Source organism: Mytilus californianus, unplaced genomic scaffold, assembly GCF_021869535.1.
Source record: "Mytilus californianus isolate M0D057914Y unplaced genomic scaffold, xbMytCali1.0.p SCAF_14, whole genome shotgun sequence".
NCBI lineage: Eukaryota > Metazoa > Mollusca > Bivalvia > Mytilida > Mytilidae > Mytilus > Mytilus californianus.
Genome location: NW_026262626.1, coordinates 38,642,006 through 38,660,961, shown reverse-complemented (window position 1 = coordinate 38,660,961; position 18,956 = coordinate 38,642,006).

Here is an 18,956-nt window from a genome sequence, read left to right as displayed (position 1 = left end):
CATGTAATAATCTAATATTATTAACGATGTGAAGTTGTAATATAGTTATGTAGACTATTTATAACATCTTTAAATGTTTTGCTGGTAGAAAAACATGCTATATCATTATTGTTTAGATGTATGATTTACGAGTTTATTTTTTGTACAACAAAATTGTCTGTTAAAGTTTAAAATACACTACTTTAACTTCTAGGGAGATCATGATCCTCGCTGAATAAAGGGTTTCATTTTTTTTAAATATGAAAAACATATATTTAACATTGATTCACGACAACAAAAACAAAAGTTTAAGCAAATGCTGACGAATATGCTCCAATTATCAAAACCACGATTCAGTCTTCTCTCCTTCGAAGTGATCTATCACCGAGTTTGAATTTACACGAGCAACACAACGGGTGCCACATATGGAGCATGGTATGATTATCCTTCCGGAGCACTTGCAATCAGTCCCGTTTTTTGGGTTTCATGTTGAATAGTTTTTATTTTTCAATGTTGTAATTTGTATACTGGCGTTGTCTTTATGTTATTTTTCGTGTTTTTCCATGATGTTGTAAGTTTGTCGCCGACTTATGAGTTTGGATTTCTCTTTAATATCTTCCGCCTCTCTTTTTATAGCACTGAACTAATTTAATATCTTCATAATTTTTCCAACATACGCTGATACGGAACCCTTTGAAATTAGTAAACAAATTATAACTTACACGTTATAAGACTTTTCTAATGTATTGCTTTTTGATAAGCCTGGTTAAAAAGCAGGAGAATTTTTACTCCTAGAGAATAACAATATCAACATACAGCACATTTCAATAAAAGGGAAGGTAGGTTATACGTCAACAAGCCATTACCCCAACGACAAAAATGATTAAAAGACATTCAGAGGAAACACGCAGTCTTCAGCAAAAGACAGAAGTCTATACAATATGTTAAGTTCTATATCGTAGCGAGTCCAGCCAAGCTATACATCGTCCCAAGTCTATACAAGTCAATCTTGTGAATAAATTAAATAGAAAAAAATTATAGATCTGAAGTCACATCGTTAACACCTAATTCTTCAAAAAACGAAAAATGTCAAGACAAGTAAAATTGAGAATGGAAATGGGGAATATGTCAAAGAGGCAACAACCCGACCAAAAAGCAGAAAACAGCCGAAGGCCACCAATGGGTCTTCTTCACAGCGAGAAAATCCTGCATCCGGAGGTGGGCTTCAGCTGACCCCTAAACAAAAAATGTGTACTAGTTCAGTGAAAATGGACGTCACACTAAACTCCAAAACATATATGTGTATGACATATGAAAACTACCGACGATGCTCCTGACGTAGGGAGACACATCAATGTTAGAAATTCATCCCCTCCTTTTTAAAATCATAATTATCATATTTCCTTATGAGTTCGTGGATACTGAAGTCTGCTTGTCGCAATTTTTTTTAATTCCCGGCACAAAATTAATGTTGACCAAAGTATAATTGAATTATCTGAAAACGATTGATTTGTTGTCAAAATATTTCGTCTACAATCAATGTTGAGGATATTTGAGCCTCTGTTTCAAAATAATAAGTTTTTTAGAAGACCGTTCTAAATTGATAGTATATAAATAAAGGAACTTAAAAGACAGGGAAAAAAGGAAATGTCGGTTTGTTTTTGTTTTTGAGATATAAGCAATTGATAATTTGGCGGGAAATAATTCTCTCTAGGTTTTTCACATTGGGACTTTTTTTTAATAACTATGAAAAAGTAACAAGGATTTAATAAGATTTTCAAACAACGGCTTTATGACGTATAAATATAGAATAATCAAAAGGAAAGTAGGGGTTAATGTCCAAAATTAACGGGCATTACATGGATAAAACTCGTTTGAATTTTAACAAAACTAATCACAATGCTTAAAATAATGATCATTGATACAGTACGAAAATAATTTTTTTAACAATGAAGGATCCATTTTATTTTTCCCGAATTTTTTTTTAATACAATTATTTTTGCTTGAATTGCAATACTTTTTTGACAGTTATGGTATATAATACTAATGAAATCAAATTTAAAACAAACAAAAAAACAAACTTTAATTAACATAATATTACTTACTTATTGAAATTGAACGTAAAACAGAGAAACATATGTACACTGTGTACATTTCTCTATAGTTACAGATATTAGTTTCTGTTGTTGGTGTTGAAGATAAAGTGTACAGATTCATTTATTTAAATAAATTTCTAAAATTTCTTTTCAAAAGAGAAACAATTAATGGCCCCTGCCACAGAAATTTTATCTTTACAGGTTACAAACTCATTGCATGTCTTGTTGACAATAGACCTCGGATGTTAGATGTAAAACATGTAGATCGGCAAATAAATCTACAAAAATGTGCCAAATAATGTTCCGAATATAGCTTCTTCTGTGTACACGTTAGTTTCCGCGGTGTACAGGTTAATTTAGATCAGGTGAACAGGTTAGGTTAAATATATATCAGTGTTAGGCAATCAGACGACATTGAAAGAACAAAATCCATTTTCAGCCTCAGATATTTGTCCTTTCCTCAATTTCGTGTCCCTGGACTTCATGAAGCTCAAATATGTAGCCCTTTTACAAGCATTTCCTCAGATCTATGTGCCGTGATGTAATAAAACTCAAACCAGTAGTTATTAAATCAGTGCCCTTTATATAGGTGAACTTTCCGTAATGTAATGTGACCTTTTGGACAGCCACATATACAATCTGGTGGAGTTAAAGAGCTGAACCGTCTCTTATCCTGGAGCCGTTGTTGGAACAAAACAACATATGAAAAATGTAAAAAATAGTTGTAAAATTCTTTGCTCATCGGTACGTAGAAATAAATTCAACTAACAAAAAGACAAAAAGACTCAAAGTACCGATCTAAGAGTATCGAATAAAATATATGAAAACAGCGTGTATGTTATAAATGCTTTCACTACTATTTGTTAATATACACTATAACAAAATATTAAAAATTCAGTCAGTCGCGCGCGGAAGTAGTCAAGATGACAGTAATATTTTTTTCAGGGGTTGACAGGATACACGCAATCGTTATTATTTGAAACTTAAAGGTTCTTATGCAAGCAAATTTAATAAATAATGATTTTATATATGTTTTTTTTTTACTTGACAGTGGGTTTTGTCTCTGATCTTATTTCTGGGTGCACGATTCTGATTCTTCGTATTTCACCTTTATCAATATTAGGATATCTGTTTGGACGATTCCATATATTATTATGTTTTAGGGGTCTTTAGATTCAGTGTCGAGTTAATGTACATTATTTAGCGTTGTCTGCGAGAAATAAATCATTTTTCTGATAATGTAATTAGATTCAAAACCAATATAAATATAGTTAACATATATATTTTATTTAACTGTGTAAATTGATCGGAATGTGAATGATAACATACACCTGAAATTCATTTTGGTCTCAGTACCCCGTTTACACATGACATTTGCGCGGGAACTTCTTCCATTGACATCGTAATATAATTCCATTTTATTATTGAAATGAGATATAAATTGTGTTTGGATGTAATGTGATAGGATTTAGTGTGATGTAATTTGTTTCTTCTTCTAAGAACTATAGAACATAACAATACAAATGATATGCTCAAAGCTTTTATGGACAAGTTCAACCAGGCTGTGAGTAAGCATGTACCAAAGAGCCGACCAAAAAATTCAAAAGGTAATACAACACTTAGCAAAGAGACTCTTAGTAGTGTTAGACGTAAACATAGACTTTGGGAAAGATACATGGAAAAAAAGAGTGAAGAGAGTTATAGGGAATTTTGCAAGGCAAGAAACAAGGTTAAAAAATTAACAAGAAAAGAGAGAAAAGACAAGGAAAGAGAAGTTGCAGAAACAGCGAAAACAAATAGTAAAAACTTTTGGAAATATGTTAACGCTAAAAGAAAATCCAAATCTGGTGTGTCAGAACTACATAAATCAGAAAACAACACATTAAAAGTGGCAAGCAGTGACTCAGACAAAGCAGAAGTTCTTGCTGATTTTTTTAGTAGTGTGTTCACTAATGAAAATGATAAAAATATGCCAGTAATGGAACAGGTAGATTATAGCCAACAGTCAAGTGATGATTTATTTACTAAAGAAGAAGTCAGAAAATTGTTGCTAAATTTGAACATAACCAAATCGCCAGGACCAGATAGAGTCCATCCAAAACTACTATTTGAACTAGCCTCTGTTGTAGAACCCTTATGCATGATTTTCAACAGTTTATTTGAAAATGGGGAGGTACCCGAGGATTGGAAGATTGCTATAATAACTGCGTTATTTAAGAATGAAAGATTCAACGCTATGGTATCAGTGAGCAAACTACAAACTGGATAAGAAGCTTCCTTAGTAAAAGACAACATGCAGTGCGTACAGGTCAATGGGTCAAGATCAAGATGGAGGAATGTAACCAGTGGAATTCCACAAGGCTCTGTATTGGGACTAATTTTATTCGTTCTATTCATCAACGACTTGCCAAACAATGTTATATTAGATGTTTTCATGTTCGCAGACGATACCAAATTATTTAGAGAAATAGTCGACCAGAGCGATCAGAACCTTATTCAGGAAGACATCGATACCCTATTTGATTGGAGCAAAACCTTACTTTTGAAATTCCACCCAGACAAGTGTAAAGTTTTACCGATTAGTGGAAGGAATACTACACACGAACCTCCAAACTACACGATGAAAAAGTATGAAGGCGGTTGCACTAACCTTGAAAATGTTGAATCAGAAAAAGATATTGGAGTAACTATTGACATGAATCTGTCATTTGCAAATCATATTCAAAACCAAGTTAATAAAGCTAATCAGATCGTAGGCCTCACTCGCCGTTCCTTTGTCCACCTAGACAATTGCACATTCACATTATTATTTAAGGCACTTGTAAGACCGAATCTGGAGTGTGCAAACAGTATATGGTCACCCTACGAAGACCGCTTACGAAAACTCAAGCATCCAACCCTCCGTTTCCGCCGTTTACGAGGTGACATGATAGAAGTGTACAAGTTGTTGACAGGATTATACGACACTAGAGTAACAAATGGTTTACTAGAGATGCACAACACAACTAAAACGACAAGAGGCCACTCAATGAAACTTATGAAACAACGAAGTCGTCTGGATCTGAGGAAGTATTTTTTCACCAACAGAGTAGTGGACATATGGAACAGACTCCCTGAAGAAGTTATATCAGCAAAAACTTTAAACACTTTCAAAAATAGATTAGATAAATTTTGGGCCAACCAACCATTAATGTATAATTTCGAAGCAGAATATGAAATTTTATCCGGAAGTGAGAAACGTACAATTAAATTCCGAGGGTTGGAACCCCACTTTTTTGGGGAAGATCAATGCATCTAAATGGGGACATATGATATGGTTGGACCCCCCCCCCCCCCTCCCCTTTATCCTGGTATGGGAACCCCCCTTTTTGAAAATGACTGGATCCGCCCCTGAAACCTTTATGTATATATATATATATAATATATGTAGGACTCTGCGGTGCGATGGGGACGCTGAAATACAATAGTCGGTACGCTGAGGTGCGATGGTCTCTGATGCATGACTGCTACCTAAAAATCTACAGACGTGCATTTATCATGAGAAGTAGATTTTTTAATACTTAGTATATAAATTTACATTTATTAAAGTCTATGGTTGTCCTTAATTACAGTTTCATATTTAATTTTTCATTTTATACATGTGGACATAATTCTGCATTAGCATTTTATCTACTAGTAAACGTTGTTTCTCTCATGACTTTCTCGTTTACCATAATATTTATATAGTACTGAAAATTGTCTGTCTGTGAACCCAAATGTATTTAGAGAATGTCACCGTATCCACCGTTCGTAAAACAGAACCTTTTGTAGATTTCGAAAAAAATCGCTGCAGAAGGTGAACTTTCCCCTATCCAGGAACATATATATTGACTGTTCGAGCTCTATACCCAACAATCCTCCCCATTTCCCTTAGTATTAAAAGTTTATAAGCCCCTTATCAACTAAAAAACCCTCTTAAACTGCTTTTGCATACACATTGACCCATACAATGACATGAAAAGCATTGCAAATATAGTTTGTGTAGACCATCGCACTTCGGCGTAGCTATCAACAAGATAGCGTCATAATGCCACCATCGCACTCCAGCTTGATCAAACACGCACTTCAGCGTCAAACCATCTCACCTCAGCGTGACCATCGCGGTTCAGAGTCCTACATATATATCTGTATGTATTTTATCTCATTCCAGTCCATTCAACTAGCAAAATCAATGAAATCGGTGTAAATTTTGCAAAGTCTACGTCTTTCAACTCTATAAAGATTGTTATGGACAATTCTATATACCATTATATTTTAGTTGTTTACATTCAGAGTCGAGTTATTAATGTAACTATGTTACTTACTAGGTTTTTTTTGCGAAAACTAACTCAATTTCCTGAAAAACTTCCTTAATATAGAAACATTATATAAAGTTGATATTTTCTTTATATTTTGCTGTGTCAAAATGACATAAATATGAAGGACAGTATAGCTTTGAAAAATGGTATATCCCGTTTTACACATGACATTTACGCGGGAAAATGTTCCATTGGAATGTATCACCATATATTGCGACAATTTGTTTCTGCATTGTTATATACTGACTGTTTTCTTCTTCTTCTTTCAGTTTCCAGGGATCCTTCAATTATTGAAGATTATTTGCCGGCGTCGACTATAAAGTTTTATAATTTACAAGGTAACCAGAAAAATGAAAGAAACAAAATCAAAAATCAAAATAATGTATAATGTACATTTGAAAAATTAGGGTCTTACTTATGAGCGACAAGAACAAATAAGCGACAAGAAGAATAATTTTACGACAAGAAGTATAATTTGACAAGAAAACAAATTTAGCGTTTTAATTTTGTAACTCCTACGTTACCACTACAGTCATTCAAGTAGAACAGTCTCAACATTTGATGTCGGGTTTGTCCAAAATTCGGAATATACATAATACAGATATACTGTTTCCTGATGATAAGAACTTTGAATAATCTTCATTATTTATTGAAAATTAGTGGATCAATCCTTTAGAAAAGTTGTTCCGAATATGGTGACCCCCCCTCCCCCTTTATAAGTTAAAAAGGCTACATTTTCTTTTTTCCTTTTCTACAAAACCTGTTGTTTAGTTGTAAAATAAAAAAAAATGTAAATCGCTGGGTAAGAATGATTTTACCACAACTTTGTAAGTTTTAACCGGTTTATATACTAAAAATATGGAAAAAAAATCATGTCTTTTTCAGACTTTCTGATCAATGTAGTATGGCATGTTTGTGAGATGTGGTTATGGCGGATGGATGTTCATGAAGGACCTGTAGAAAAAAGTATATCACTGGATTAAGCTCTTTGTCTAAGTGTATTAATAAAGTGCTTTGTTTTGAGCTCAGTTCATTGTTATGCAATTCATTCTTTGTAAAAAAAAAGATTTGACCGACAAATGTTATGCAATTTATTCTTTGTGAACATTTTTTGTCGAGAAGCCAAATTAAATAAAAGAAGAGTTCCAATGTCACCCGCGTTGCACTTATTTAATATTTCCAAGGGGCATAACACTTTTAAAAAGAGTCTTTTGTACACCATTTTATAATTTGTCCGAGATATTGCTGATATTAACTTTAGTATAAGTTTTATAAAAAATCAGGCAAGAAAGAGTGCTAACGAGGCATTTTTCCATAAATTTAATATTTCTAAGAGGCATAACTCTTTTAAAAAAAGTCAATGATCCACCATTTAAGAACTTGTTCGAGATATTAACCTATACTGTGGATTCATTTATTTTCGTGGGTACCAATTTTCGTGGATTAAAGAGAACTTACATGTTCATGGATGTTTAATTTCATGTTTTTGCATACAAGCCTATAGGGAATTTGTTATTAGTTGAACATTTGATTTCGTGGTTCACCTGTACCCATGAAATCCACGAAAATTGGTATCCAACGAATAATAATGATTCCACAGTAGTATAAGTTTTATAATAACCTACCAAGAATTGTACCAATGAGAGCGCTAACAAGACCAGAGGGATGGACGCACGGACAGAAGTCCGGTATTTCCATGTCTACCACAACGCTTCACTCGAGGGACAAAAAAGCACAAATTTACCATGCAATGCTATTCAGGCTACTAGCAATATGATGCTACTAAGGTGGTTTTGTTAAACTGTTTTTCAAACATCTGTACTGCGTGTAAATAGTCATTCACTATGTAAAAGAAAAGGACAAAATTCATAAGGCCTATCTGGCCTTTTTGACTTTAAAATTATATTTCATTGTTAAACAATCATCATTCATTCGTTTATTTCTTAATTTGTGTGAATGTCAATTACAGCACTTTCATACCACAACAAAACTAGCTTACTGTACTGGTATCACTTATATTAGTATCCATAAAAATAATATCATGAAACAAGAATATTTTTGCAATACCTTTTTCATTTTGAATACTATAACTTTTTAGATAATAAAACATATTCAGTATATATGTTCACATCCACTAGAAATTTTAGCAGACTGATAGTTGACTTTTGTAGCAGTTATGAGTCTTTGAAGCATGCTCACAAAGGTTCTTTTATTGATATGACTTTCATACTGGTCAAAACGTTTTTTTTTACTTTGACCATGCTTTGGAGAAGACATTTTCGAAGGAAGAACTAATGAAAAATAACTCAGAAGTTTACTTTCTAGTCATTACTTGAAACAATTAAATATCTTCTGAGAAACAATTTCTACAATTAAACAAAATCTTTTACTATTTTACACAGTGAAAATCCTTAACTAATTCACAGTTTTTGTGGACAAACCCAGTAAGAAATTACCACTAATGATACACAGTGAAAATCCTTAACTAATTCACAGTTTTTGTGGACACACCCAGTAAGAAATTACCACTAATGATACACAGTTAAAATCCTTAACTAATTCACAGTTTTTGTGGACAAACCCAGTAAGAAATTACCACTAATGATACACAGTGAAAATCCTTAACTAATTCACAGTTTTTGTGGACAAACCCAGTAAGAAATTACCACTAATGATACACAGTGAAAATCCTTAACTAATTCACAGTTTTTGTGGACACACCCAGTAAGAAATTACCACTAATGATACACAGTGAAAATCCTTAACTAATTCACAGTTTTTGTGGACACACCCAGTAAGAAATTACCACTAATGATACACTGTGAAAATCCTTCACTAATTCACAGTTTTTGTGGACACACCCAGTAAGAAATTACCACTAATGATACACAGTGAAAATCCTTAACTAATTCACAGTTTTTGTGGACAAACCCAGTAAGAAATTACCACTAATGATACACAGTGAAATCCTTAACTAATTCACAGTTTTTGTGGACAAACCCAGTAAGAAATTACCACTAATGATACACAGTGAAAATCCTTAACTAATTCACAGTTTTTGTGGACACACCCAGTAAGAAATTACCACTAATGATACACAGTGAAAATCCTGAACTAATTCACAGTTTTTGTGGACACACCCAGTAAGAAATTACCACTAATGATACACAGTGAAAATCCTTAACTAATTCACAGTTTTTGTGGACACACCCAGTAAGAAATTACCACTAATGATACACAGTGAAAATCCTTAACTAATTCACAGTTTTTGTGGACACACCCAGTAAGAAATTACCACTAATGATACACAGTGAAAATCCTTAACTAATTCACAGTTTTTGTGGACAAACCCAGTAAGAAATTACCACCATAAAGGAACATAAATAGAACTATACAAATAGTACATGCATGCATGTTCTCAGATACCATCTCCCATATTAAAATCACATCATGCAGAAATGAAACTTATGAGTTCCTCTCTTAGCTATCCAAAATCAAAGATGTGGAACATAATTTATCATAATCATTTGGTAATCAATGCAATTAATGTCTCCTCCATGACAGTCTTGAAAATTAAAACTAAATATGATATAAACAACACTGATAATGTTTAGTGTTTGGTTCAGGTTGGATGTCACTGTGCAAAACAGTTCAACATACAACCCTATTGGAAAAAACAGAACTCCTTTTGTCAGAAAACACTGTCAAACATCCAAATATACTATCCACACTGATCTGTGTCCACACTTGTATAATAGATAAAAAAAAAACCCTGAGAAATTGAATATTCTGTTAATTTTATAAAAAAATTATAAATGAAAGCTGAAAGACTGTTGATCATACATGTAGAGGAACCCTTTTGACTATTAATTTTGAATAATAATAAAATGCAACAAAAATAAAAGAGGAGGGAATATTTTGTCTGTTTTTCAGATCGGAGGTACCTGCATTGGTACCTCATGAAATGTCGGATGAGCAATAACATGTACACAATTAAATTATTGATTTGATCTAAATGGGAAGATAGCTCAGAAAGTATTCAGTGAATGGCGGTAGAATTTTAATACTGTTAGGTTTCCGGAAGTTTCAATTTGGTGCAAGTAAATCAATTTGGAGTGCCCTTAAGCTTGCACTAAGTTTTAGTTTATGGTACGGTGCTTGTTCGAACGAAATTATTTTTTTTATCTATTTTATCATAATTTAAGTTTTCTAGACAGTGGTTTTGTGGAAATTCCCGCGGTAATAAAAGAGTTTACAGAAGAACCCCTAGACGCGAATGTGACTTTGCTTGTGGTTGAAACAAGAGACAGAGCTGTGGTGGGAGATGGAGGAACCTAGTGTATTGTAAGCAACTTCATTTTTTCGTAAAATCAAAAAAGTAAATCACGCAACGCCGTTCCCAATATTATCGACTCAACTTTGTCAACAAAATAAGAAGAATCTGAGGCGCCACAAAAAGTCATCAGTAGTAAACGGTTGAACAAAATCAGAGCCGAAATAAGAAGAGAAAAAAAAATTGTCAGATTCTAAATTAGAAAACAAATCTTATATGCAGACGATGGCTGAATGTTGATCGATCATTGGAGGATGTTATTCTTTAACTTTTTAAATTTTTTTTCTCTATTCTTTATTTATTTTGACACTTATTTTCGATTTAAATTTCAGCAACCCATTATACTCTATTCCATAATTTGTTTGACGTTTTTCTCTATAATATTTACAAGTTTGACTTTTTATTCTGCCATTTTTGCCCATCATTTTCTATTCTTTAAACCCCTTGTAGACCCTCATATGGTGTATATATTCATGACAACAAATCACTGCATGAATATGCAAAACACCCAAAAAATACGATGATCATTAAACACCCAAATGTCATTGGTTCTAAAAATAGCTTTCTCTTGTAGCAGAAAAAGGATCATGTGAGTAAAAAAATAACTTTATAAACATATTTTTTTAAGCCCCGGTTAAAATCGTCGTTTTTCCTTCAAAAACACAATTTGTTTTCCTTTAAAAAAAACCAAATACAACAGGTTAAAATCGTCGTTTTCCTAAAAAAAAAAAACAAAAACCGCACAGAACTTTAAACTCATATTTTCAGTTTGTGAATTATTCAATTGTTTTACAACTGCAGTTGAAACTCATTTCGGCAAAGTTGATCTTTGACGGTAAAAAAAATACGGATGGTATGATTGTTAATGAGACAAATACCCAAGGGATTCCAAAAGAGGTAGATTTAAGCAGATACATGTATATTTCATCGCAATACTTCAAGAATGAACAAAACGCATACTACATATTCAGCTACATTGTATGATAGGCCCAATATGACAAAATGTGCAACAATGCAAACGAAAAAAAACCCAACTCAATCTATATCAATGCTTACCCAATTTTGTCAATATGGCCGAACTAAATAGAGAACTGTCATAGCTAGCTACTAAACCAGGGTTACTCCACCATTTTCTCCGGAAAATGCCTGTACCAAGTTAGTAAAATGACTGTTGTTTCCCGTTCGGTCCGTAATTGATATAGTCTAAAGTTTGATTTTGTCTGTTTTTATGGACCTCATCTTTATAAATTTACCTTGGAGGTACGTATTTTTGTTAATACTTTTTTCCTGCAATTTGAATTGTATTATTTAGAAGATATTGCATCAAAACATGATGACGTTTTAATTTAATGTGATTTATATCCTTCCTCAAACCAATTAGCAATATCGACATGTGCATCTAGTCCCTGTAAAAATGGAGCAACCTGCAAAGACAAAGCGAATGGATATAACTGCATATGTCCTGCTGGGTTTACCGATGAATATTGTTCTACAGGTAAGTAGTAAATGAAAATGGAATATCTTGGAAAAAACCCCAAGAAAACCAAACAAACATTAGACTAATTAAATCAAAGACCCTTTGGAAAAATACATGTAAAATACCAAAAGGTAACTGACGTATATTTGAGAGAAGAGATAATAAGATATTCGCAATATCAACAAAACAAAAGCCTATGATATTGTTTGCACACCAAATGAATTTTTGAAAACATCACTTAAGGACAATTTTCTACCCAATAGCTTGTTACATAGTCTGTGAAGTTAATAGTTGGTGTATCAGTATCTACAGCATCGATATCCTCCAGTGTGTTAAACCAATTTGAAACATCTTCGACTGTATTGGTTGGTAAAAGTGGAAGAACTACAGCTCTCCGAACAAGTTTTTGAGTGTAGCCTTTTTCACTGTATGCAGTCTGCAAACCATGCTTCTGTGCATTTCTCCAGATACACTGAGTGTTGTTCTATATAAACGAAGAAGATGTGTTATGATTGTCATGAGAGACATCTCTCCACAAGAGACCAAATAACACAGAAATTAACAACTATATGTAACTGTACGGCCTTCAACAATCAACAATTTTATTTTCAAGAAATTCCATATTAGAAAAACCCATTTTTTACATAAATTTCATATAAATAATCAGGTAAATTTACCTGTGACCTAATTAGACATTGACGACTTAAACAACATATTTTGCAATAACAACACCTATTGTTCTTCCCATAGTCTCCAATGTAGGAATATCCGGAATAGTAAAATACAAAATGTAGGAATAGCCAGAAGACACCCTTACATGCACATAGCTACTTGTACTTTTTTTTATTTATTTTTTAATATTTGAATATTATTAGATCACAATCGGCTGGTATTGTTTTTATCTTTGATTAAGATTAGCTCTATTGTATCCCTCTCTTGTTTTTTGATGATTGTATGATAACCTCTTGCTATGTCGATTTATTAGGTTAATTTGTACATGTAAGTGTCTAGATTTTGACCGAAATATCAATATTAATTCAAGGGAAATTTTTAAAGACATCAATAACATTGAGACTTCGATCATTTTGACAAGTTAAATATGAGACAAATACCAACATCTTATTGTACGTTATACTTGAATTTTAAAATCTCATGTTCATACATGTACAATTTGGAATTTTTAAAACTATTCTTTGATCTGGGTTTAGTGTCTGATTATAAAGTTAGAAAATAAATTTAGAATATACTGCCCTAGCCAAATTATTTAACTATTTTATGATGCTATACTAATGGGTGATACACTTATTCCGTTATCTGTCGGCACATTTGAAGTAATTGACCTGCTAGAAAGAAATCGCTTGAGAATTTTTCATATTTCCTGACTTCAGAACGTACTGAATTTTTGAACGAAATTTCCTTCTGAAACCTGATACTATTGAGTCATTTATTACACTCATCAGAAATTGGAGCTAAATAATTTCCACCATAATGTTTGAAAGACTGTTTCAATGTTCTAATCAACACCTTCTGTTTCAGCTCAAATTTTCCAATCGTCTCAAACAGTTTTCTTCCGAATGTCGCTTTTCTCTCCGGGAACTACGGTTCCCTCCACCTAAACAACTGACCCCACAAAAAAGTACAAATGCGCTGAAAGTGGCGTTCAACACTAATCAATCAATAATCAAATCTTATTTTTTAAACTTTTAAAGTTAGTCTAATGGGTACGATATATATATATATCAACTCGTCTTACATATAACAACAACACATTATGAAACTAAGCAGAAATATCACACACATATTGAAATTGAGCAACTGTCATTATTAAGAATTCTATTGATATCCGTCCGTGAAACCAGGCTTTTTGAGATTTTGATCCACATTATTTATCCAAAACAAAAGAACAAAAAATAATACAAGCTGAGAGTTCGGTAAAAAGCATCTATTAATCTATTTTTGTTCTCTCTTATTCTAAAAAAGAATGAAATAACAGATTGATTTGATTTTCTTAAAACAAAACCAATACAATTATTTACCAAAAATATGTAAATTAATAATATAAGATAGATAACTTAATTATGATGTTCATTAATGTTTATTTGTATTACAAGAGTTATTATTTTGAGGTAATTTGTGATAATTGTCACCAGTTTAATTATTTAATCAGATGCAAACCTGCCATCGATGTGTATCCATGTACAGATGAGTTATTACTCAAGGCAAAAGAATCTTTGTGTCGATTCATAAAAGTATTCACGGTAAATTCAAGAAATGTATCAATGCTGATCCTGAGAGAGCTATGGAGATGTATGATTCTTGCATTATCGATTATTGCGCTTACTACGGACGACCAAACTTTGATGAGGTCATGTGTGAAGGTCTAGAGGGATTTGCAGAGCAATGCCACATAATGGGCATACCTCTCAGCTGGCGAGATGACGAACTATGCCGTATGTTATTTTCTTTTTTTCTTTTGGATATTTTGCATTCCATACAATATAAATTAAAGGCATGTACCAAAAGAAAATTATCAATGATAAGTGTACCACATGCCTCATTACTTTTCTCCTCCCCCTCCACCCCCCCCCCCCCCCCCCCCTCCCCCCAAAAGCAAAATAAAAACACGCAGCACCTCAACTTAAACAAGTAGGGCATTACAGATAATGTGACCTAGTTTGTTTGTTCTCAAATATTTGATTTGTTATTTTTGATTATTTTAATATCACGTCTTAAATATAAACTGTTGTAATGTATTCATTCAAGATATATGATTTTTTGATATATGATAAAATCGATTTCAGTTTAATAATTCCACGACGTCCACTATTGCAGCAGGATGAGAAATAAAGGCAACAGTAGTATACCGCTGTTCGAAACTCATAAATCGATAGAGATAAAAACAAATCCGGGTTACAAACTAAATCTGAGGGAAACGCATCAAATATAAGAGGAGAACAACGACACAACAAAAACACAACATTAAAATGTAACACACACAGAAAAGAACTATAATATAACAATGGCCATTTTCCTGACTTGGTACAGGACATTTTAAGAAAAAAATGGTGGGTTGAACCTGGTTTTGTGGCATGCCAAATCTCCCGCTTTTATGGCAACGTCAAACACAACATCAAAACGTGACATCACATGACAGGACCACAATACAAATAAATGGGAGAACATATAGGACAAAGAAACACACGAATAATAGCTAGCAAAAGGTACTAGGCTTAAAATTCAATACGCCAGACGTGCGTCTCGTCCACACAAGACCAACCAGTGACGTTCAGATGAAAAAAGTTTGAAAGCCAAAACAAGTACAAAGCTGAAGAGCACCGAGGACCAAAACTTCCAAAAAGTTGCGCCTAACACGGCCAGGGTTTTCTGACTGGGACAAGAACATCCCTATTATTTAGAATAATTTATAATTTTGCAAACAGTAAATTTTATAAAATGACTATAATAATTATAATAGATATACATGATAAAACCGAAGTGGGGACTAATTACAGAATAAAAACGGATACATTACATAAAACAACTTAATCCAACACATAAAAATACACAGTCGAGTTAGCCAAAGCCTCAACGCACAAAGTGACGTCACATTTGAAATTCTAAAAAAACACACAAAGTGACGTCACATTTGAATTTGTAAAAATATTTCCCAAAAATAAGATAGGATTAGGATTGATTCAAGATTAGATTTGTAATACTGACATTACATTTATTAATAACAATGAAAATTACAATACTTATTAATATCAAATAGTGGTAGTAATTAGATAATTAATTGTATTATCTAGATAAGTCGGTGTTTCTTCTGAATCAAACTGTAAACCAAATATATCGTATAAATTTCGTTGAACCAAACTAAAATCTAATAAATGAAGGGGGTGATTAATTATCTATACCATAACTCACGAATATAACAGAAAAGACGTTAAGACATTTGACAAAATCCGACGAGAATAACAAATATAACATCAAAATTAAATACATGAATTTGGGATAGAAAAGTACCGTGACACGTCTTATAGCAATGCGGTTTCACACTCAGCAAAACAGTCACAATCGGGAATAAGTCACATTCGGTAATTAAAAGATCAGACGACGTAATGACAAACCACAATCTAACACGTGGTAAAAATGTCCTTAGTTAGTTTGGACAAAGACACATCGTATGGATCAACCAATTCGTGATGGTGTCCGTAAAATTTACGGAGTGTCATTTTAATCTGTCCTCCTCATAACTTTGTTGGAGCAGTTTCTGCGTAAGGAACACAATCCTGTATATGAAGTCCGTATAGTGTGAACAGGCACGAGAATAACGTATCAATTGAGATATGTAAACACCATACGAAGGGGCAGAGGGTATGTTACTGCTGAGAAATGGGAAATTGATAATTGGGAAGTTGAAATCGTCACGTTTATCATAGATTTTCGTGTGAAGTCGTCCATCTGTGTCAATATTGAAGAAAAGATCAATGTATGAAGCAGTCCTTCTAGTATCAGTAGTATCCTTAATTTCAAGTTCACTGTGATATATGAGATGTAAGTATTGGCTGAAATATGGGTTATTCAATGATAGAACATCATCAATATATCGGAAAGTAAAATTAAAGAATTTCGCAAGGTGCTTTTTCTTTTTGTCTTTTAGAAGGTTCTGAATGAATTCTGCTTCATACGAGTACAAAAACAAATCGGCCAGTAGGGGTGCACAAATAGTTCCCATTGGAATACCGACTGTCTGTTGAAATATAAATCCTCCAAACTCAACAAATATATTGTCGATCAAAAAGTCCAGCATTTTGATAATATCATCTTCAGTATATTTTCTGGTAGATTCAGTGTGGTTTTTCACAAAATATGAATTATTGTAACCCAAAACAAGAAATTTGTATCTACGATTCCCATTTTTATAGAAAAAGCTCTGTTTAATGAGATGGTGAAGTCGATCTTTCAACTGAGCATGGGGAATAGTAGTGTAAAGCGAAGAAAAATCAAAAGTCTTTATGTTGCTGCAAAATTGCAAAGATTGTGATCGAAGATTAAGCAGTAGATCTTTCGAATTTTTGAGAATCCACATCTGGTTAACACCACTGGTAGAATATATCTCATCACAATATTTTTGAAGCCCATCTTTAACTGTAGAAAGAATAGTAGTCAGTACTTTAGAAAGATGTTTAGTCGAACATTTTGATGACCCAGCTATGTATCGTTCTTTATATGGAGTTTTGTGTAGTTTTGCTATCCAGTATAATGATGGTAAATTTTCTTCGTTTTATTTGATGTTGATACCAAAAGAAAGAAAATTCGTTTTCTTTGATGTTGATACCAAAAGAAGAAAATTATAAACAATGTCAACAGTGAAACAGTGAAACACCTGTCATGTTCAGCTGTTTGATATTAATTGGTTTTATTCGAAAATCAGTCCGATCATTAAACCAAAACAAAAACATAGTGTCACATGAAACATACTTATGCTGTTGTCTGTTTTATGGTCGGGTTGTTGTCTCTTTGACACATTCCCCATTTCCATTCTCAATTTTATTATTAAATTTAAACAATCGAATTTTAAAAATATTGTATAAAGGCAATTAAAACTAACAATCACAAATATATTTACTGGTGTAACAAGTTAATAATGCGAAAACAAATTAAAAAAAAACATGTTTTTTTGTTTCATCTTCTGTCAGGTAAAAACATATGTAGCAGCAATCCTGATACATTACTAGTGAATGGAATACAATATATATATATTCGTCACCTGAGTTCATAAAATAAGCACGCAAATAAAAGTAAAATGTTAAAGAATTTGTGTTCACTTGAAACATTAAAAGTTTGTTACTATCTTATACTTTTTTATTTGATTGATTTCTGTCATTTAAGCACTATCTTGTGGTCATTATTCTATATACAAACCACAGATATCATCATGTCCAGCAACATGCGTGGCTCCACTTCTGTCAAATAGTTGTAAAAGACCACCACGAGAAGGATGTGAATGTAAAGCAGGCTATTGCATGAGTAATTTAGAATGTGTACCAGACACTCGAAGCGGTTGTACAACGTCATACGGCGAATACGTACCGGTAAGGTGTTTTTAGAAAGTTCTGCAGAAGTTTACGAATCAAATCCTAACATTTTCAAAGGTAAACAAAACTAGCACCTTCTTAACAACTGGAAACCATCATTCTACAATTCACACTGTTTATAACTAGTTTCGTAATTAACTTTGTTTCAAAGCGACGATTTTAAAATGCCATTTATATAGTTAAGATCTTTTCATGACCTGTTTATACCTGTCTATCTTTCTAAGATGCGATGAAACTTTTTCCTGCATTCCATTGCTGCAATATAAATGCATTAATATATAATTTTTTTTCTAAATTGATTTATTTGACTTCAAATACAATCAAATTAACAACAATTATAAACTGCAATTGCTTTTACTGCTCTGAATTTATCTTGTGCACAGAGAGTATTGATTGAAGCTATATGAGCCAGAATTCAGTTTTTGTGTTGTGCACACAGATGTTTATTTATTTATATAACAGAAAAAGAATAGTAATATGTATTATCCATAAGAACATTTTCTTGACCATTCTTATAAAATCACTAGAAACAAACAAGAGAGCGTTGTTGCATGAAGAATGTAACATTAACTAAAAATATGCCCTGCTTCTATAGGAGGCAAAGTAAGCTTTAAAAAATATATTTTATGATAAAAT